Source organism: Drosophila navojoa, chromosome 4 (genome assembly GCF_054131105.1).
Source record: "Drosophila navojoa isolate 15081-1374.11 chromosome 4, UAZ_NAV_1.0, whole genome shotgun sequence".
Lineage (NCBI taxonomy): Eukaryota > Metazoa > Arthropoda > Insecta > Diptera > Drosophilidae > Drosophila > Drosophila navojoa.
In genome coordinates, this window is record NC_142892.1 from 1,267,265 (window position 1) to 1,285,067 (window position 17,803).

Sequence of the window (17,803 nt, forward strand, 5' to 3'; positions counted from 1 at the left end):
GTTGCAGCCGTAGCATAATATGCACTCAAAGACAGCCCGTGGAGCATTCCGTTGTCTCCTGTCCCAGGCACAAATTGAGTTGGCCCAGCTGCAGGATTATGTTTTTAATGAGGCACCAGGCACTTGCCAAAGACTCTGATCTCTCTGATTAAGAGAAGGCAACATTTTACACTTTAAGAAAAATGTTTGACTGCTTGAATTGGGAATTTCTCATCATGAGTTTGGTATTTCTATATGATATACAGAATTGTATTTACTATATGATTTTTAACTTTTCTTTAAGTGTATGTGTGCGTGTGTGTGTCGCTCTTTGCCTGTCAGCCAATCAAAGTTGTAAAGTTCACATCATTGACTGCACTAAGTTGCTAACTGGGCTAACTCAAATTAAGAAAAGATAGCTACAGCAAAAACTTTTATCATTTTCACAGTTACGTAGCCCTAGTTGAGAACTTCATCCGAGCATTCGTTCAGGCGGTTCAGTTTCAAGTACATTTCTCCTTTGAAATGTCGCCAAAAAGCAACAAGAAACAATAACAACGAGCTGCGCATGTTCAAATACCCTGTATTTCACATATTTATATAGATAAAATAGGGCATAATGACACTGGAAATAAAATTTATGAAGAGTTTAAGTCATTTCATAACATATGAAACTTAAGCAGATAGACGAATATATAAGCAAGGTATTTCATAGTCAAGCATGCATATGAATCATATGAAATATTAAATATTTAAGTATACATATATCGATATATATCGATTGATTAGACTATTGGCATAATCACAGCTCATATCGTACATATAGCTTAAGCACTTAAAGGGATTTGCTGGAATGAAGAAATGTGCAGGGTATCTGCTAGTCAGGCACTCCCCATTAGGCACACTTTCCATTAGTTGTTTAGTTGCAGTTGCCTGGCAGCCGGGCTACAGGTTTGGCAGCTCACTGTCCAGTCAGTTGCACAGTGACAACAATGCCGATACGCACACACACACACTCACACACACACACACGCATAGACACACACTCACACACAGTCACGCCCAGGCCGCTGCACGTACACACAATCAATCACAGTTAGTTGGGTGGCTGCTGGAGCGCGACATGTTGACAAGTAATTGGCAGCAAGCGAACATCATGGCATACGCCATACATACATACATACATACATTCATACATACATGGCACGCCCTCATGCACTATGCAAATATGTGAGATCCAATTCCCTCAGTCTCAATCTTACTCAATGGCTATGCTGCCTATGCTGCTCTGATTGTTGTTGTCTCACGCTCAAAATGCGATAGCGCACAAAAAAAGGGCACAAAGCCAATCAAGCGCAAGGAATGACTGCAAAATCTGTGGGCAAACCAAATGCCTTTAATGCCAGGCATGCCTCATTCGCTGTCGCAGCCTCTGCCACTGGCACGGCCTTTGCCGTTGCCTCAGCCTCTGTCGCTGCCAGCTGAGCGCCGGGTACGTGAAGGCACGAAATTGGGTCACAAGGCGGGCAGCAGAAGAAATGCGTAGCAAAAGAAACTCCTAACGGTGCGCGGCTCACGCTGTAAATGCAGGCAGCTCGCACACACCTACACATCCGCACACAGAATCACACAAAACGGTATTTCAAAAAGCGAACGCTGTAAACAAAACAAAACGACGCGAATGTCGCGACTCGCGAGCTGCTGGACAGCAACACGTTAGCTGTGGTGGGCGATGTTTTAAGCGAGCGCACGACTCGCATGGAACGAGCGCGTGAGAGCCGAAAAGCTCTCATACTCTCTCTCTCTCTCTCTCTCTCTCACACTTACACACATACACACGTATGCAACTTTTACGTTCGAGTTTTTGCGTGGCTGTTGCTGCATAACCTTCATCTTGAACTTCAGGGCCAGGCATATGTATGGTTGTGTGAGTGTGAGTGAGAGCGGGAGTGAGAGTGAGAGTCGAGTCAGATGCTTTTTACAATAAAAACAAATGCAACAGGAGGGTGTTCATTCATGAAAGCTCACACCCATTATAAATGAAGTGTACGTGTGTGTGAGAGAGAGAGGGCGAGTGTGAGGGAGAGCTAGATAAATGTAACTGTAACGAAAAAGAATGAAATGTGAAGTCGTAGATTAATGGAAATATGCTAAATGAACCAGAAAATTGTAAAAAAAAACGTACAAAAATAATGATTTCAATTATGAAATAAATAAATATTTTTTAAGCAGCTTAAAAAGTGAAAATACTTGTATAACAAAAATAAAAAATTTTAAGGTAAAAAAACAAATTATATTTATTTAAAAATATATTACAGAAAATTAATATAAATTACTTTTAATAAATAAAGCTTTAATTATAAAATAATTATAAGTTATATTGCAATTCTAATACAAATATTTTATAAAAAAATATTAATAGACAAAAAAAAAAAAATAAATAAATATTCTAAAATTAATAAAATATTTTCTTATAAATTAAACTCAACTTGAACGTTAATTGAAGTAAAATTAGAATTTGCATATTAGACATAACCGATAAAATGATTTCGCTCACATTTTATAGTTATTTATTTTCTCTGTAATTTAAAAATATTTACTAAGAGATTTATATATTTTCAAATCTTCTTTCTAACAGCTAAAAACTCAACTTCTTTGCAAAGCTTGGCACATAGAAAACATCGCCAAATGCGCTTCGACTTTCCAATAGCTCCGCTCTCTCTCTCAAGCGCTCGCTCTCTCAGTGTGCCAGGCGCGCTCTATTTCGCTCTGTGCCTGCTGCTCGGCAGACACACGCACACTGTGGCAGGTTCTTATCAAAGCAACAGCGAAAGCTGGAAGCAGACGGGCACACACAGAAGGCAGTCGGGAGTCGCATGTAAGGATAGCACGGGAGCGTCGCAGCGCCACGCACTTTATAAGGTGAAATACGAAACTGGAGCAGTTCAGTTCGCAGTTGGCTGGCGTCGCAGAAGGTTGCAAAAGGTGATAGCGAATGGGAATGGGCATGCGAATGAAAATGAAAGCGGAGCAGTAGCCAAAAAAGAGATAAAGAAGAAGAAATATATTCGAATCAACAGCTCCGCAAATGTTCGGACTGCATAAAGTGACCAAACGAATGGCGATTGCGTGCGCGAGCAAAAAAGGAGTGAAAACAAGTGAAAGCTAATTGAAAATAAATTTAATTGCAGCAGCAGCTGTTGAGGCACTTAAAAGTGTATTCAGTGTTAGCCTGGTTAATTGCTTCAGCTGTTAGCTTGGCCCACAGCGCTGCCTGGGCCATGTGCATTTGCACATAATTGCAAACTGTTGCACGGTCTGCAATTTAAATATAATTTTTTATAGCCATTGCCATGAAATAGATGGCAACTGTTGCACACACACACACAAACACACACAGATGTCTACCCCTTAGCCATGGGTTTTACGATCATTTAGCCATGCCACATTGAATATGCCTTTAAATGTTTTTATCCTGCTGCAGCTGCTACACTCAAACGAAAGTAGAACAAAACGAAATTCATAAAAAACGCCTCGAAAATTGCATTAAAAAATTCATTAAAAAAACAAAAACAAACTATAATTTAATCGCGTAAAAAACAACAACAGCAATTGAATTTAAATTAATCAATGGGAATTGACACATTGACAGGTGAGTCCTGGTGCAAAGCAATTAAGCTGTTAAATGTTATGGGCCTTATTAGAAATGCACTTTGAAGACATTTAGATTGTCTATACTTTTTATACTCCTTAAAACAGTGAGGAGAGTATATAGGTTTTGTGTAATCTCTCTCTTGCCATAGACTCGCTGCTGTCCTCTTCTGTGCTGAGATTGTGGGGAATCAAGTTATGTTTGAGCTCTGCTAGCTATCTGGCAAATATGATATATATGCATCTCTAGAGGCTTGAGAAATCATAGAGTCAATCTATATTCTTCAGGGGACTTGCTTCTTTATTCGCCGTGAACGAGCATTGTGCCGTCGGCAGCGCCCGTCCGCAATATTTTTACATTTTTTTTTTTCGGTATTAATTATTATTATGTACATTTGTCATTAATTATTCAAAGTCCTTTGGGCATTGAGCTAATAGTTTTAATTAATGAAAAGTGTGGCACGCGCTATTTAAAAGTTGGTCAATGCTAACTCGCTAGCTGAACTCAGTTTATATTCATAAATTATTGGAAATGTGCGAATTTGTCAATAGTAATAGTGAGAATATTATATTTCTGGCAACATGCAGTTGATAAATAGAGTTTTCCACATCGTAGAGCACAGATTTGAATTGAATTTCAGGCCCTTTCAATTATTCATTCAACAATTTGTATGGAAAGACAATCGAAAATGAATGCATTAGCCATAACTATTTATTTATTTAGCCCAGTTGCGCTTTGCTCGTTTCGTATTTATTCCATATTCACATTCCCATTGAATATTCATAGGTGTTAAAATAACCCGTTATTAGAAATTCATTCTAAACATGTAAGCACGTCGCATAACATTCGTTTATAGTATATATATAAGGACATATGTAAATGCTTATGCGGAATATGTTAATGCCTGAAATCAATGGACTATAGAAGGTAAACAGAAAGCTATGTATATGGAGCTGTAAAACTTATCTAGCAGAAGTCGATAGAAGTCGATTTAATCATTACTTGTATAGCTCTACAGGTTTATCGCGCACAATTAAGGGTATAGAGATATGGTTAGTTGTATTTGCTTGTTCTATATGCTATATTCAATAATCTGAGTAATCTGAGATTATCTCTTCTATCTCTGTAACTAAGACCTATTTAATACGTTTCACTTAGGCAAACTCAATGTGAGATCTGTAGAAACCGAATTGTTAAATTCAAATCTTAGTTTAATAACTGTAGTTTCCTCAAGTCTTCAATATGTCCGAGATTTATAGAGCTTGTATGTGCATATATCAAAAATTGAAGCTTTTATTTTTGCATTAAATATCATTTTAATAGGCCGTTTGCATTGTAAATTAAGTTGTAATATTTTGCCCAAATATACATATTGTCTATAAATTAAAGTACATATATTGTATGTCAATATAATTTTATTATTGCGTTTTTGTTGTCACAGTTTTATGAAGCAATAACAACAGCACACAGAAAGAAGAAAAAAAAAATGAAATCAGGGCGGCATATATTTGTGCAAGTGATGAAAAGCAAATATGAGCGCTGTTTATAAAGGCCCCCAGATTCCAGATAGTAAATAAATAAAGCTTACCAAAAATATACATAACTACATATATGTATATATGTATAACACAATACAACACAAATATAACTCATATATATATATCTACAATATTTTATTGTGCGCGCTTTTACAATCATTTCTCGGCTCTCTGTCTCTGAGAAACACGCAGCTGTTGCTCACAGATTGTGGCAACGAGATGTGGGAGGGGATTGGATGAGCTGTAGCTATAAAATAATTAATTAAATGCCAAACTATGCAATATGTGACGCTTTGATCTGTCTGGGGTCTGTTGTTTTGTAATTAAATGGGGGCAATATTGAAAAAATCCCAAGTTGCTAATCAAAAAAGAAAATATGCAAAGACACCTGGCGTATGAGTGATATGGCAACGCGCATACGCCACGTGTCGTCGGCTCACAGAAACAACAATTAGTGAGCCACAGCGCAAAGCGAGGCACAAATAAGAAGATGAGAAAGTAGATAGATAAATAGAAAGAGCAAGAGAGAGGAGGGGGAGAGAGGAGCTAGAGCAAGGGCAGCTTTGATGGGGACCTTCTGCCAAGGGTGCGGATGGGTTTTTCCCCAATGACGGCGAGCCACGCTTTCATGTCAACTTTGTTAATTAAATGAAGCACTTAACATCGGCGACATATTTTTTGGCTGCACGCCCTCAACCCTTACAGTAAGCCCCAACCCTCTGAATATTTTGTTTTTGTTTTTCTGCTTTTTTTTGGCTGCATAATTTGCGCGAGCTTCGCTTTAATGACTGTCCACTCAGTGGAAGAAGAAGAAGAAGAAGAAGAAGTCGGGCACTTCAGTGCCCAGCTCGCTGTGTATTTTTGTTTGCCTGCTTCAATTATTTTCTCTTTGTGGCATTCTTATCATAATTTTGCTCAGTCCACCTTCCTCTGCTTTGCTGCCTTTCCGGGAAAGTCCTCTAAATGGTCTACAAAGCTTCAAAGCCGCAAGGACGTTTATTAAAACCACTTTCAAATGTCGCCTGTCCTGCTGTCCTTTGTGACATTTGTCCTCCGTTATGACAAGTTGTGTTTCTAATTTGAGCTAAGATCATAAACAGCAACAGGGGAAAAGAAACGGAACCAAAAAAAAAAAACATTCATAGTGTTGGCTTTTTTTTTTGTTTGGCTGCCAACTTTTCTAGTCATAATTATTTTTATATTTATTTTTATTGCATTTGTTTGTTGTGGCTGTTGCGGTCAGACAAAAGCACACACAGTTGTGTATATATGTGTGTGTGTGTGTTAGTTGTAGCACTTCAACAACAATGAATACTAGTAGAAATAGTTTTACTGTTCAAACTTTTGCCCTTAGGTGTTAGTTGCCAAATTGTTGTGAGTTTTTCAAAGGAGAGCGTAAAAAAGTACATGAAAAGATTATAGAAAGTGTCAAAAGTTAATTAGGGAGCTCTAATTGGGGACTAGGAAATTAATAAAAATCAAAAAACACAAAAGAAAGAGAAAGAAATTCAAACAAAAGCTAAGCCTAAAATATGGAAATACTTTTTCAACAAGTTCCTAATTACCCGCTGAATATAATACAGAATAACATAGCCACTGTGTGAGGGAATGACAATGGATATTTTAGATATTTTTGCCCATCAGAAATATTTCATCTATGCCCAGGAAAATTCCATTGAAAATCAGCAAATAATCTACTTGGATGATTAACAAAGCTCAATTATGGCCGGCACAAATAGCTTGCGCATGCCAATGGCAACACAAAGGGTCTTCGCTTAGCTCCTTAACTATTTCGGATCTAAGACGCATATATGGTAATGCGATGTCCAGACATAAGCTCTCCCTCTCCCTCTCCCTCTCTCTCTCTCTCTAGCATAATGAGATGAAATTGAATATGCATTGTCAAGGATATTATCCCGAGTCTGAGCACAACAAGTATTTCATATCATTTTTCTGCTTTCCTCTGTTATTGTTATCATTATTATTATTGTTGTTGTTGTTGTTGTTGTTGCTATGCATAGATATTTGTATTGTCCTGCCCCTCCCGCTGCGCTGACCTGTGTCAAGTGTATCTGGCCATGTCCTGGCGCCTGCTGCGCTGGTAATGTGCTATTGATGTGGCACATCAAATCTGAATTTCGATATATGTATGTCTGCTTATCAGCAGCGCCAGAAGCGCCGAGAAAAGGCTAGCGCAATCGGGAATTTAACAAGCAAAAATCTACCAAGAACCAAATGAAATGGGCAATTAACCTTATCAAGTAACGTGCCGCGTGCCACAACAAGGAATGCGAAGGCATATACCAAAAAATATTCCAAGCATGACGAATATTAAATACCCTGGAAGAAAGTTATTGTAGAACGGAGGTGAACTGAATAGGTTTGATTTTTAAGTGAAGAACAGGTAAGCCCTATACCTTTATCATAGAGGTTATATACAGGCAAACTTTTTAATATGGTTTCACTTATCAAGTACTGAATTTGGTTTATTTATAGAGCTTTCTTTGACTGTCTGTCTTAATCGCTTCTTGAGCTCTCCTTGAACAAAAGTCTTTGAAAATATTTCAATAATGTGATCAGGTGCTGAGTACGGCAGTCTAAGGATTCAAACTCAAGTTTTTTGCCCATTGATAGTATGAATTATTATGATCAAAAACCCCAGAATAATACAAAACTTTATCTATATCAAAATTTTATCTTCAACTTTATTGTATTACCCATGAGAACATGGAAAGTTTAAATATTTAATACAGCACCGTCCTTCTATCCATATCATATCCCTGCCTCGTTTTGCTTAAACAGCTTTAAGTCTAGTCCATATTAGCACAGCTGTTAATGCAGATTAAGATGTAATATATATGTATAATTCATACATATATAATGCTCGTGCTCTAACCGTTCCGTGACAGACTTTTCCGCATTCCTTTGTACAAGTGTACTAAGAGAAAGCGCAGAGGTAGAAAATAATTCAAGAGCAATGCGCTGTCGTCTACTTTGTCGCTAAGAGCTAAGGGCGAAATAACCTAAAAATACAAGCAAAGCAAGGCAAAGCAAGGCAAAGCGATGCGACGCGACGCGATGCGACGCTTTACCAAAATTTATGCCATTAGAGAGAAGCGACGGAATGCCAAAGCAAAAGGTAAAACAAGGTGGGAATGGGGCCGGGGCCGTGGCCGGGGCGAGTGGAACCGAGAGTGAAAGGTTATGGCAAAAGCAAGAAGCAATTTCAAATATTTTCGTTGCCTGCTTGTATAGAAAATTTTTACGTCTTTCTGATTACGGCAAAACGGCAAACGTTTGCGTTTCATTTCTTTTCGATACCCTGTAGAGGTGACAGACGCGGAATGGGCTATGACAGCAAATGCAGAATTTAATGAAAGTAGAAATGAGGTTAAACTGAGAAATTACTAAAGACCAGACTAGATAATATCAAATAGATCGAAAATTGCTCAAGTTTTTAAGTAAACTCCGGCTAGATTTGAGCTACCTGCTAGCTGTCAGTTGAGTACAGGGTATGCAGCGGTACTTATCGTTTATTTCTTGTATATTTCATTGTTGTACTTGTTGTTGCGTAATTGTGCGCAAAAACAGGCGACGAAATGGGTTATGTTAGGGTTCTCTGGGGTTTGAGTAGGTCAAACAATTGAAATGCTAAAGGCATGGAAGTCTCGTTTCTTTTTTTCATTCACGTGAATGTTCATGAAGTGAAAAAGTGAGTATATGGGCTTCGAGGCAGCTTCATCTGTCTGCAAGCTAAGGCCTACTCCTTGACAGTTTGACGGAACATGGATTGTTCACATTATATACTCAGAATAAAAATATACTCAGAAGTTATATGGTTTACTTATTGAGGTGTGGCAAATCCGAATATATTGATATTGTAGTCGATGAACGAGTATTGTGCAGTCGTTTCCTCTTTGAGCGTTAAATGTGAATGTGAGAGGCGAAAGAACATGACATAAAGGGCGCAGAGCAATTAAAATTCAACAATCTTAGCCGAAAAGAGGCAGAGCATATTCTTTCGACCATATCTAAGTAGGTTGACAGCTGCAGAGCAAAGAAATTGTCAAGCAGGAGACGGCGAGAGTGCGAGAGCAGGAGAGCAGGAGAGAAACTGCAAAAGTATCTCCTTTTGCTTAGCTTGACTGAGCAGAGAAAGTTCTCACAGAAAAACAATAAGCCGAAATGCCGTCTCAAGTGCAGAGTGGGAGGAGAAGAAAGAGAAGGCAAAGGGGCAGGGGAAGGCGAAGGCATTTGCATGGAAATAAAACATTTTCATTATTTATGAAAGTGCTTAAGCTCAAATCGTATAATGATAGGGAAATATTATGCAAGATATTTGAACTGCTGCATTTCTGGAATTTCTAGTTGCTTCAAATGAAACTATTTCAACGGAAGCAGGAAAAGAAAAAATAGAAAAAATCATTTTTACCTCCTTCGGTTAGAGTTTCTAGTTGAGCCAAGAATTTTATTCGTTTTGCCAAAAATGTTGCCATTTATGCAGTTTTTCTGGCTTTTCTCCCTGTTGAATGAGAAATATATTTTTCGAGATTTTTACACTCTATCGTGAAGCAAAAAGAGTATATTTGTTTTATACATAATTTGCGCCTTTAAAAATATTTTATATATCATTGCATAGGCAATTTAACTGCCCTCCCATAAAAGTCTTTATCATGTATATGGTATTCTTATGATATCTTGAGCGAGTATTATGCAGTCTATGACACACGACTGCAGCCCACTTGCCTGTTATATACTCAATAATCCTTTGGGGTTTCGTAATAATGGAAAATAAATTGCACAAAATTTATTTGCGAAATCAGCAAAACATTTTCGCTCCAACTGTGAATGCTTGTCGCTTGCAACATGCAACATGCAACATGTTGCATGCAACTTGCAGCTGCTGCTGCTCCTGCTGCTGCTGCTGCTCCTGCTGATTCTATTTATAGACCATAAACGAATACGAATGTCTCGTCGCAGCATCCGCCTCAGCTCTCGGCTCAGCTTACTCGCAGCTCGTTGTCTATAAATAGCTCAGAGTTACAAATGTTCCGGGAGGGTGGTGGTTGGCGCTGCAGTGGCGACTGGATTTTCTAGTGTGCCCGCCCGGTATCTATAAATAGCAGCCAGCCTTAACTTTAGCCAGCATAAAAGCCCGCAAATTGCGCAGCGCTTATTGTCTTTAATGTATTTACGAACAGGCAGGCATGCAGGTGCTGCATGCATGTAGATAAACTAAATGATTACACATATTGACATGTGAAGCATGCATATAAAAGTATCTAGTGTGAGACTTGAACAGGAAAATATTGAAAAACTATCGTCTAGTTGCATGAATGAGAAAATATAATATGATTCTTTATGTGGAGGGAGAGAGAGAGAGAGAGAGAGAAGAGGAAAGAGAAGAGATAGAGGGGGGAGAGAGGAGAGAGAGAGAGAAGAGCGAGAGAGAGAGAGGAGAGAGAGAGAGAGAGACTTGTATTAATGAGAAATATATATGATTCTTTTGTAGAGGGAGAGAGGAGAGGCGAGTTAAGATCAATTAAACTATCTTAGTCTGGAGTATCTGACTAGAAGATACCCATTTGCATTTTCCATCTCTCATTTCAAGGGGAAACTGATCTGAAACTGTCTTGGCATAAGTATTATGAATATGCTCCTGGACCTATTATCAACTGATAGACTTGTATGAATGAGAAAATATAATATGATTCTTTATGTAGAGAGAGAGAGAGAGAGCGAGTTAAGATCAATTGAGACTATCCTAGTCTGGAGTATCTGACTAGAAGATACCCATTGGCATTTTCCATCTCTCATTTCAAGGGGAAACTGATCTGAAACTGTCCTGGCATAAGTACTCCATGAATATGCTCCTTGGACCTCTTGAAATATGCATTTGAATGATTTTCAAGTAAGTTTTGGCTTCCATTTGCTTTCTCCTGGACTGGCTCACACTCTAGTGGATTTTTTGGTGTGCCGTGTGATATTTATCGGCTGTCGCGTGATTGATTTATGGGCTGGCATCTATTATTAATGGCGAACAAGTCAATTGATATGAACCGGCAGCTACTACAGCTGCCCAGAGCTCATTAAATATTGATGCCATATGAGGAGTAGGCAGTACATACATACATACATACATACAGTTCACTTGCTAACTACATGCTCTGCCCCGCCCTGCCCTGACGCTCTACTTTGGCGCTGGCTTTGCCTAATTGTGTCCCTCTTGGGGATGTCAGCGCGTCTGGCACGCTCTGCTTAACATTTGTGGGTTAAATCTCATGCACTTGGGACTCGGATCGAGGCTCATTAGTTGCCGGCGGCGACGGCGGCAGCGGCAGCGGCAGCAGCTGTTAAAGTTCTGCGTCAGCGGAAGCAAAGACAAAGTGCAAATTTCCCTTTTGTAGTGCGTGTGTGAGAGAGAGTGCGTGCGTGTGTGTGTGTGTGTGTGCTTGTGTGTGTGTGTGTGTTTGCCTTCTAAGTTACTTAAAGCCGCCCTACAGGCACATTCCATACGATGCGCTTGCCAAAAACTTTACGCATATGTCTATAAGTATGTGTGTGTATATATGTATGTGTATATATATATGTACATGTATTTGTGAGTTGCCCTTAGCTAAACTTTGTAGCCCTGCTCATATACCCTGTACACTCATAGCAAGTGGGTATATAAGGCGGATGATATATATATATAAACTCTAATCTACTCAAACTAAAGTTTGTTTGTCTCTCTCTGTATTGCTCGATCTTTTCTCTATGAGGTTACAGCTTATACCCTTTACATAGTAGTTTACAGGTCATCTGGCAGTCGATCAAGAGCAATGCTGCCTCTACACATCTCAGGTGCGTTCGAGCCAAGCAGAGCTGACTGTTTTATAGCTCAATCATAATTTTTCACACAGTTAATGTGCAAATGCGACGCTTGGCCAGCAGACAGACGGGCAGACGGGCAGACAGGCAGGCAGATGGGCAGAGGCTGGTTTGTAGGTGTTTCACTTGACGCACACCCACTCAAAGCAACAACAACAACAACAGCAGACACACACACGCACACACACACACACGAGAGTGTGTAAAAAGTTCTTCAAGTGTTAAATGAGATAAAACAAACACTCTGCTGGCGGTAGCAAAAGGTGCTACGCATACTCCACTCAGCCCCCCCCCCCCCTCTCTCTCTCTCTCTCTTTCTCCCTCTCTCTCTCTCTAATGATTATTAAAAATAATGCACACCAGCAATTCTTCAGACATTCCAAGGGCAGCAACAAATATTATTGCATACTTTTGGGCTTTGCGCTAGTTGGCAACGGGGCTGGGCTCCTCTTAGCCCTAATTTATTGTTGTACTGACATTTTGATTGCGCTTTTCAGCAGCTGCTGCAGCGTCTTCTGCTTCTTCTCTCGCCTGTCTCTTCACATTTTGAGCATCGGCAAATATTTATGCGCATCCTTTTCAAGTTTGCTTCATCAAAATGTTGCCAAACTTAATTGAGTTTGGCCACAAGTGCGCGCTGCGTGTGGAAAACCAATGCAGCAACCGATGGAAAACTGTGCAAACTTTAAGCTTTACTAGTATACAAGTTTTGTATTATCGAATATGGAGTACATTCGATTTAAGTTTGCTTTTTTAACACAATTTTAATATGCAGCTTGAGTCAAATTTGTTGCTAGGCTCGCACTTGATATAGCCATGCCTAGCGCTAGGCTTATATCTGGCTAATTGTGTGAACTAAGTATTCTCTATTCAGATCAGAGGATAGCACTGCCCAGGCCCTAATGAATATTTGAGGGTAGAACGTGGCCTATTATTGTAGTTTTTGGTCAACTACATGACCCACTTAATAATAATAATGTTGGCGCTTTAGCTACTCTCCGATCAGATAATATCTCTTGTGTAATATTCACAGTTGTTGTTGGACAAATAATTCGACATTTGCATAACTCTGTCTGGCTGTTGTCCTTGCCATACAGTGGATGTTTACCAACCGCTCATATTGTATAACCCTATATATATATATATATATATATATATAGGGAAGTTTGTTTGATTTATTGAATATGGCAAAACGACGTCGCTTAAATGAAAATTGAAAGCGATGCAAGGCTGCTTATTAGTTTAAATTGTAAACAGGAAGCACTGCGGCAACGGATATAAGGCCACAAAGCAGACGGATGGAGCTGCTGCAGGCGTTGGGAGGGGGGGTCGCAGAGGGGCGTCACAAGACGCCGGCATAGGAACGGACGACAAGGCTGCTTTTAGTTGCGCCGCAGCGGCTGTCAGCGACAGCGACGCAAAACTTTTAAGCAGGCAACGGAGACGGAAGCGTCACGACGCGACTCTGTTCAACGGTGCAGAGAGAGGGCATATAGGTGAGGGGCTTGAAATGTGAATATCAACTTCCAATGAAAGAAAGTCCTCAATAGGAGATGACAGCTCTTAGCTTGATATATTTACAGTTTGAGAGTCCTGCATAAACAGTTTGAGAGCCCAAAGAACGTTCGCTATGATTCACCACAGCTACTCAAATCTCTACAGGGCATCACGCAGTCCTGCATACTCTGTGACAGTTATCTGCGCAGCTATTACACATTTTGCCTGAGGTTTGGGCCAAGGTTGCTCGTTGGGCTTTGAGGTATGGGCATGGGCATGGGCGTGGCCGCGGGCGTGGCACGCTTGTTGCAACTGTCAAGCGTTTAGTTAACTCTTGACGCTGCTTGTGCCTGTCATTGGCAGCCAGGCAGTCCGCCAAGTCAGGACAAGTCCGGACAAGTCAGGCCAACTCAGCCAGTTAAAGTTGAGTCCTTTAGAGGACAATCTGAGTGATGAGCTTGAAATTGGGCAGCAACAGCCGTTGGCAGCCGTCGGCAGTTGCCATTTTCCTGCTCCTGCTCCTGCTCCTGCTGCCTTTGTTTCGAACTTGTTCAGTCTTTTGCCTGCATTTTGCATGAGGGCCGCACTTGAGCACACTCAGACACACACTTCACTAGACACACACACACACACACGCCGCTGGCGTACGCTGCGTATGCGCAATGCTCAATCTGTGAGGGAAACCAAGACGAGCATAAACAAACGAAAATTAATTATAAAATTCTTAAGCACATTACGCGCCAATGCAAATCGCTTAATTATATTAACAAACATCAAATGGCTGGCATTCAGTCTGTCTGTCGTCCCTCCGCCTGTTACCTTGCTTGTTTACTTGAAGTTTCTTCTTTATGTTGGCTGAGCAGAATTTCTTGATTTCATTGTTGGCAGCTGTGCTTCAATTTCTGGCTCCTGCCAGTTGTCAGTACACGGGGCGAAAGACAAAAGCGAACGTGACTGAAGCTCTCTAAGCGCACCCAGAGCTACGATTGCGAAGGTGAGAGCAGACGTAAGCGAATTCGCTTTTCACTCAATTCTCAAGGAGCTGCTCCTCTATTTCTCTCAGTGCACATTTTGCCGCTTTACGAAATTGATTTGGCTCGGCTCGACTGGTAATTGCTGTTGTTATTGCATGAAAATTAGCCGGCAGCTCGGGCTGGGGCGTATCGATCACGCTTATGCAGCTACACGCACTGCCACGCCCACATTTCTCGCAGTACGTGATTTATTCGTGCTGGCGTGGAGAGCCAGTCTCAGTCCCCATACCTGGCCGAGCAGGACTCGGCAGCAATAGACATCATATTGCTTCATTTTTTATTTTGTTTCAAAAAAAAAGAGAACGAAAACATTTCTTAGGCACTGTGCAGAAGAGGAAGCACATCAAATGTTGCCTTTGTCTGTTGACAAACAATGCGCATAATGCATGAGCCAGCAGTACATGCCCCAAACAACACCGTACCGCCCCGCCCCCGTCCCGCCTCCTGCTGTGCTGTGCAGGCACCTACGCCTCCTGCACTTTGTGCGCATTTGAATGTCAGCTTTTCATGGCACAATGAGCAAAGTTTTCATGTGTATGTATATATATGTGTATATGTGTGTGTGTATGTGTGTGTGTGAGCACTCGTACATGCTGCTGAATAATGGACAGCTTATTTGGGCATTAAGCTCCTTTCAATAACAAACGAACAACAACGACAACTTTGATTGGAAAACTCTGCCGGCTCACTGTTTAGAGGGAACGATGCTGGTCAGCATCATCATCATCATCATCATCAACATCATCATCATCTCATTTTGCTATCATAACATTTCGTTCCTCTTTGCATTTCGCTTTCATTTTGCAAATCAATTATCAAACAATGCCTGAACAAATAAAAATTACATCAAATATGCAAAAAGTGCTCGCAAGCGTTGTGGACAATGAGCAACTAAGTGATATCCAATAAATGGAATGAGAAGTTATAATATGAGAATAACTAAATTGTTTGATTTGATTATGGTAAGGGAGAGATTAGGAGATGGAGATTAGTCTACAGTTCCAAGTAAACACTTAAAAGCAAGAATGCTCTCGTTGGGAGTTGAGTCGAATACATATCGGAATATCGATATATCTCATATCATATTTCTATATTTAAAAATTCTTTAATAAGAAATTTCCAAAGGAAGAGTCAATAAAGCATACCAAGTCCAAATAAATACATAAAAGGCAGACTGATCTAGTCTGGATGGCGCGACTGATTTACATTCAAAGCTGCAGAGCTTTCCTCTGAAATTTCTCCTCTAAATTAACAAAAGCAGCGATTCTTCTCCTCTTCAATGCTCGTCTAGACTTGCTCAAATTTCTTGTCAAAATTCATGCATTAATTCAGCGAAATTAAAGTAAATTCAAGCATAGGGAAACATCATAAAATTCAAGTTTACCTTATCAGCTGTCATTTATGTAGACGGGAAGTATTTCTAGGGCCACTGCGACACTCAGTGCTTATGCGTTCTGCGGCAAGTCACGCACAACTGTTGCGATAACAAAGCTGAGCGAGGGGCGAAGAACTTTGCATGCAACTAGCTCAAGGCGGACAAGTTTTCTAGGCCAAGTTTTAGTGTTTTTGATAACATAAAAAAAGAAATTCGCCGACAAAGCAGTCAAAGACAAAAGCAACTTTGAAAATGGAAGCGAAAAATGGCTAGGAAAATGGAAATGAAAACGGAAATGTGGGCAGCTGTTGAAGATGCCGAAAGTTGACTGATGTTTGACGGAAATTGCAGAGCATATGTCTAGCAGATGTACATAGAGATATAGCCAATAAATATGTTGATGAAAGCGAGCGAACAGCAAAACATATCGATTGATAGATCGCTGACATTTTGGGTTATTCTATTTGGCTTGGCATAGGGGAGGTGAGAAAAATGTGAGGGGGAGATAGACAGAGAGGTAGGGAGAGAGGAAGAGAGAGAGACACGAAAAGAGAGAGAGGGACGAAGAGAGATAGAGAGAAAGAGATAGAGAGAGAGAGAGATAGGGAGAGAGAGCATTGCCCAATTGCTGAATATACCCTGTAATAACTGATTAGGAGTGGTTTGGCTTTAATAGCAGCGAGAGAGAGAGAGAGGGTGTGTATTCTCCAATAGAGAGAGAGAGAGAGAGGGAGAGAGAGAGAGTCTGCACTGTCAAATTGCTGAATATACCCTGTAATGACTGATTAGGGCTGTTTTTGCTTTAATAAGAGCGAAAAAGAGAGAGAGATAGTGTGCATTGTCCAATTGCTAAATATGTAATGGCTGAATAGGATTAATACGGCTTTAACAATATAAGTTTTTTTTTTGATTCTTTGATCAATGATTCCTTAATTTATGTCTTAACAGACATTTCTCAATGTCAACTTCCAGTTCTTTGGGTTAAGATCATTTTAGATGCATCTTTGTTCCTTTGATTTCTTACAAATATGCCACACATCCCACACATCGATTGGCATGACAAACTTTGGCTAGTCTTAGATCAAATTCTGCTAACAGCTAAGCCCACTTTTCATTCAGTTTCCATTGCTGCTCTATGGGATAACTGTTGGCTGCTCCATGTCGTTGGCTGTCATTCCCATTTGCCTAGAATTCAGCTAATGTCCTGTCGCGCTGTTGTTGCCTCTAACGTTTTTTGATAGACTGTGTGCCTGTCTCTCGCTCTCTCTCTCGCTCTCTCTCTGTCTGTCTGTCTGTCTGCCTGTCTATTTCCTTGTCTGGGCGGCCATTTTGTGAGCATCGTTGCTGTTGTTGTTGTTGTTGTTGCGGCACAACTCTAATTGAATTGCTCGCTGTGTAAACGCCAGCTCTATGGCCTGGGCCACGTCTGGGCGCGGCGAGGCGGGCCGGCTCGAGTTGAGGTGGGTTCTGCTTGGCGCTTCCTCAGGCACAGCGCCCATAATCGAATTAGATAAGTTAATAACTTGATAAAAAGTTACAGCGTTTTGTTGTTGTTGTTGTTAGTGTTGTTGTTGTTGTTGCTGGTTTGTTGTCGTTAGCGTTTGGTGCTCCATTGTTTGGCTCTTGTCGCTGTCAATAAACGCCAAATGAAGTTGACATGCAAAAAAAAAAAAAACAAAAATGCGCAAAAAAATCAGTGTGACAACAACAACAACAACAGCAGCAAAAACTGAAATAGAAATACAAAAAAATTGTAAAAAAATAAAGAGCAGCCATTGAAAATGACAGTTGAAAACAAACATAAAATTTGCAAGCATTAATATACCCTCCACACATAGGGTATATTAGTTCAGAGCCA

The 17,803-nt window shown here is 40.2% G+C and overlaps 2 protein-coding genes across 5 annotated transcripts in view; both read left to right on the top strand.

The window, feature by feature from the left end:
- Positions 1–2,656: 2,656 nt before the first annotated feature.
- unc-13-4A (BAI1 associated protein 3) overlaps positions 2,657–17,803 on the top strand; it is a 75,090-nt gene continuing 59,943 nt past the window's right edge. For 2 of the 4 annotated variants that reach the window (XM_089260380.1, XM_089260378.1), the window contains exons 1-2: positions 2,915–3,295; positions 3,464–3,631. The gene's annotated coding sequence lies outside the window, so the exon portion shown is untranslated. Of the gene's footprint in view, positions 3,296–3,463; positions 3,632–17,803 lie in introns of all 4 variants that reach the window. The other 2 variants (XM_089260379.1, XM_089260381.1) reach the window with 2 other exon arrangements.
- drpr (multiple EGF like domains draper) overlaps positions 12,223–17,803 on the top strand; it is a 100,492-nt gene continuing 94,911 nt past the window's right edge. Inside the window, exon 1 of the mRNA XM_089260383.1 lies at positions 12,223–12,237. The gene's annotated coding sequence lies outside the window, so the exon portion shown is untranslated. The remainder of the gene's footprint in view (positions 12,238–17,803) is intronic.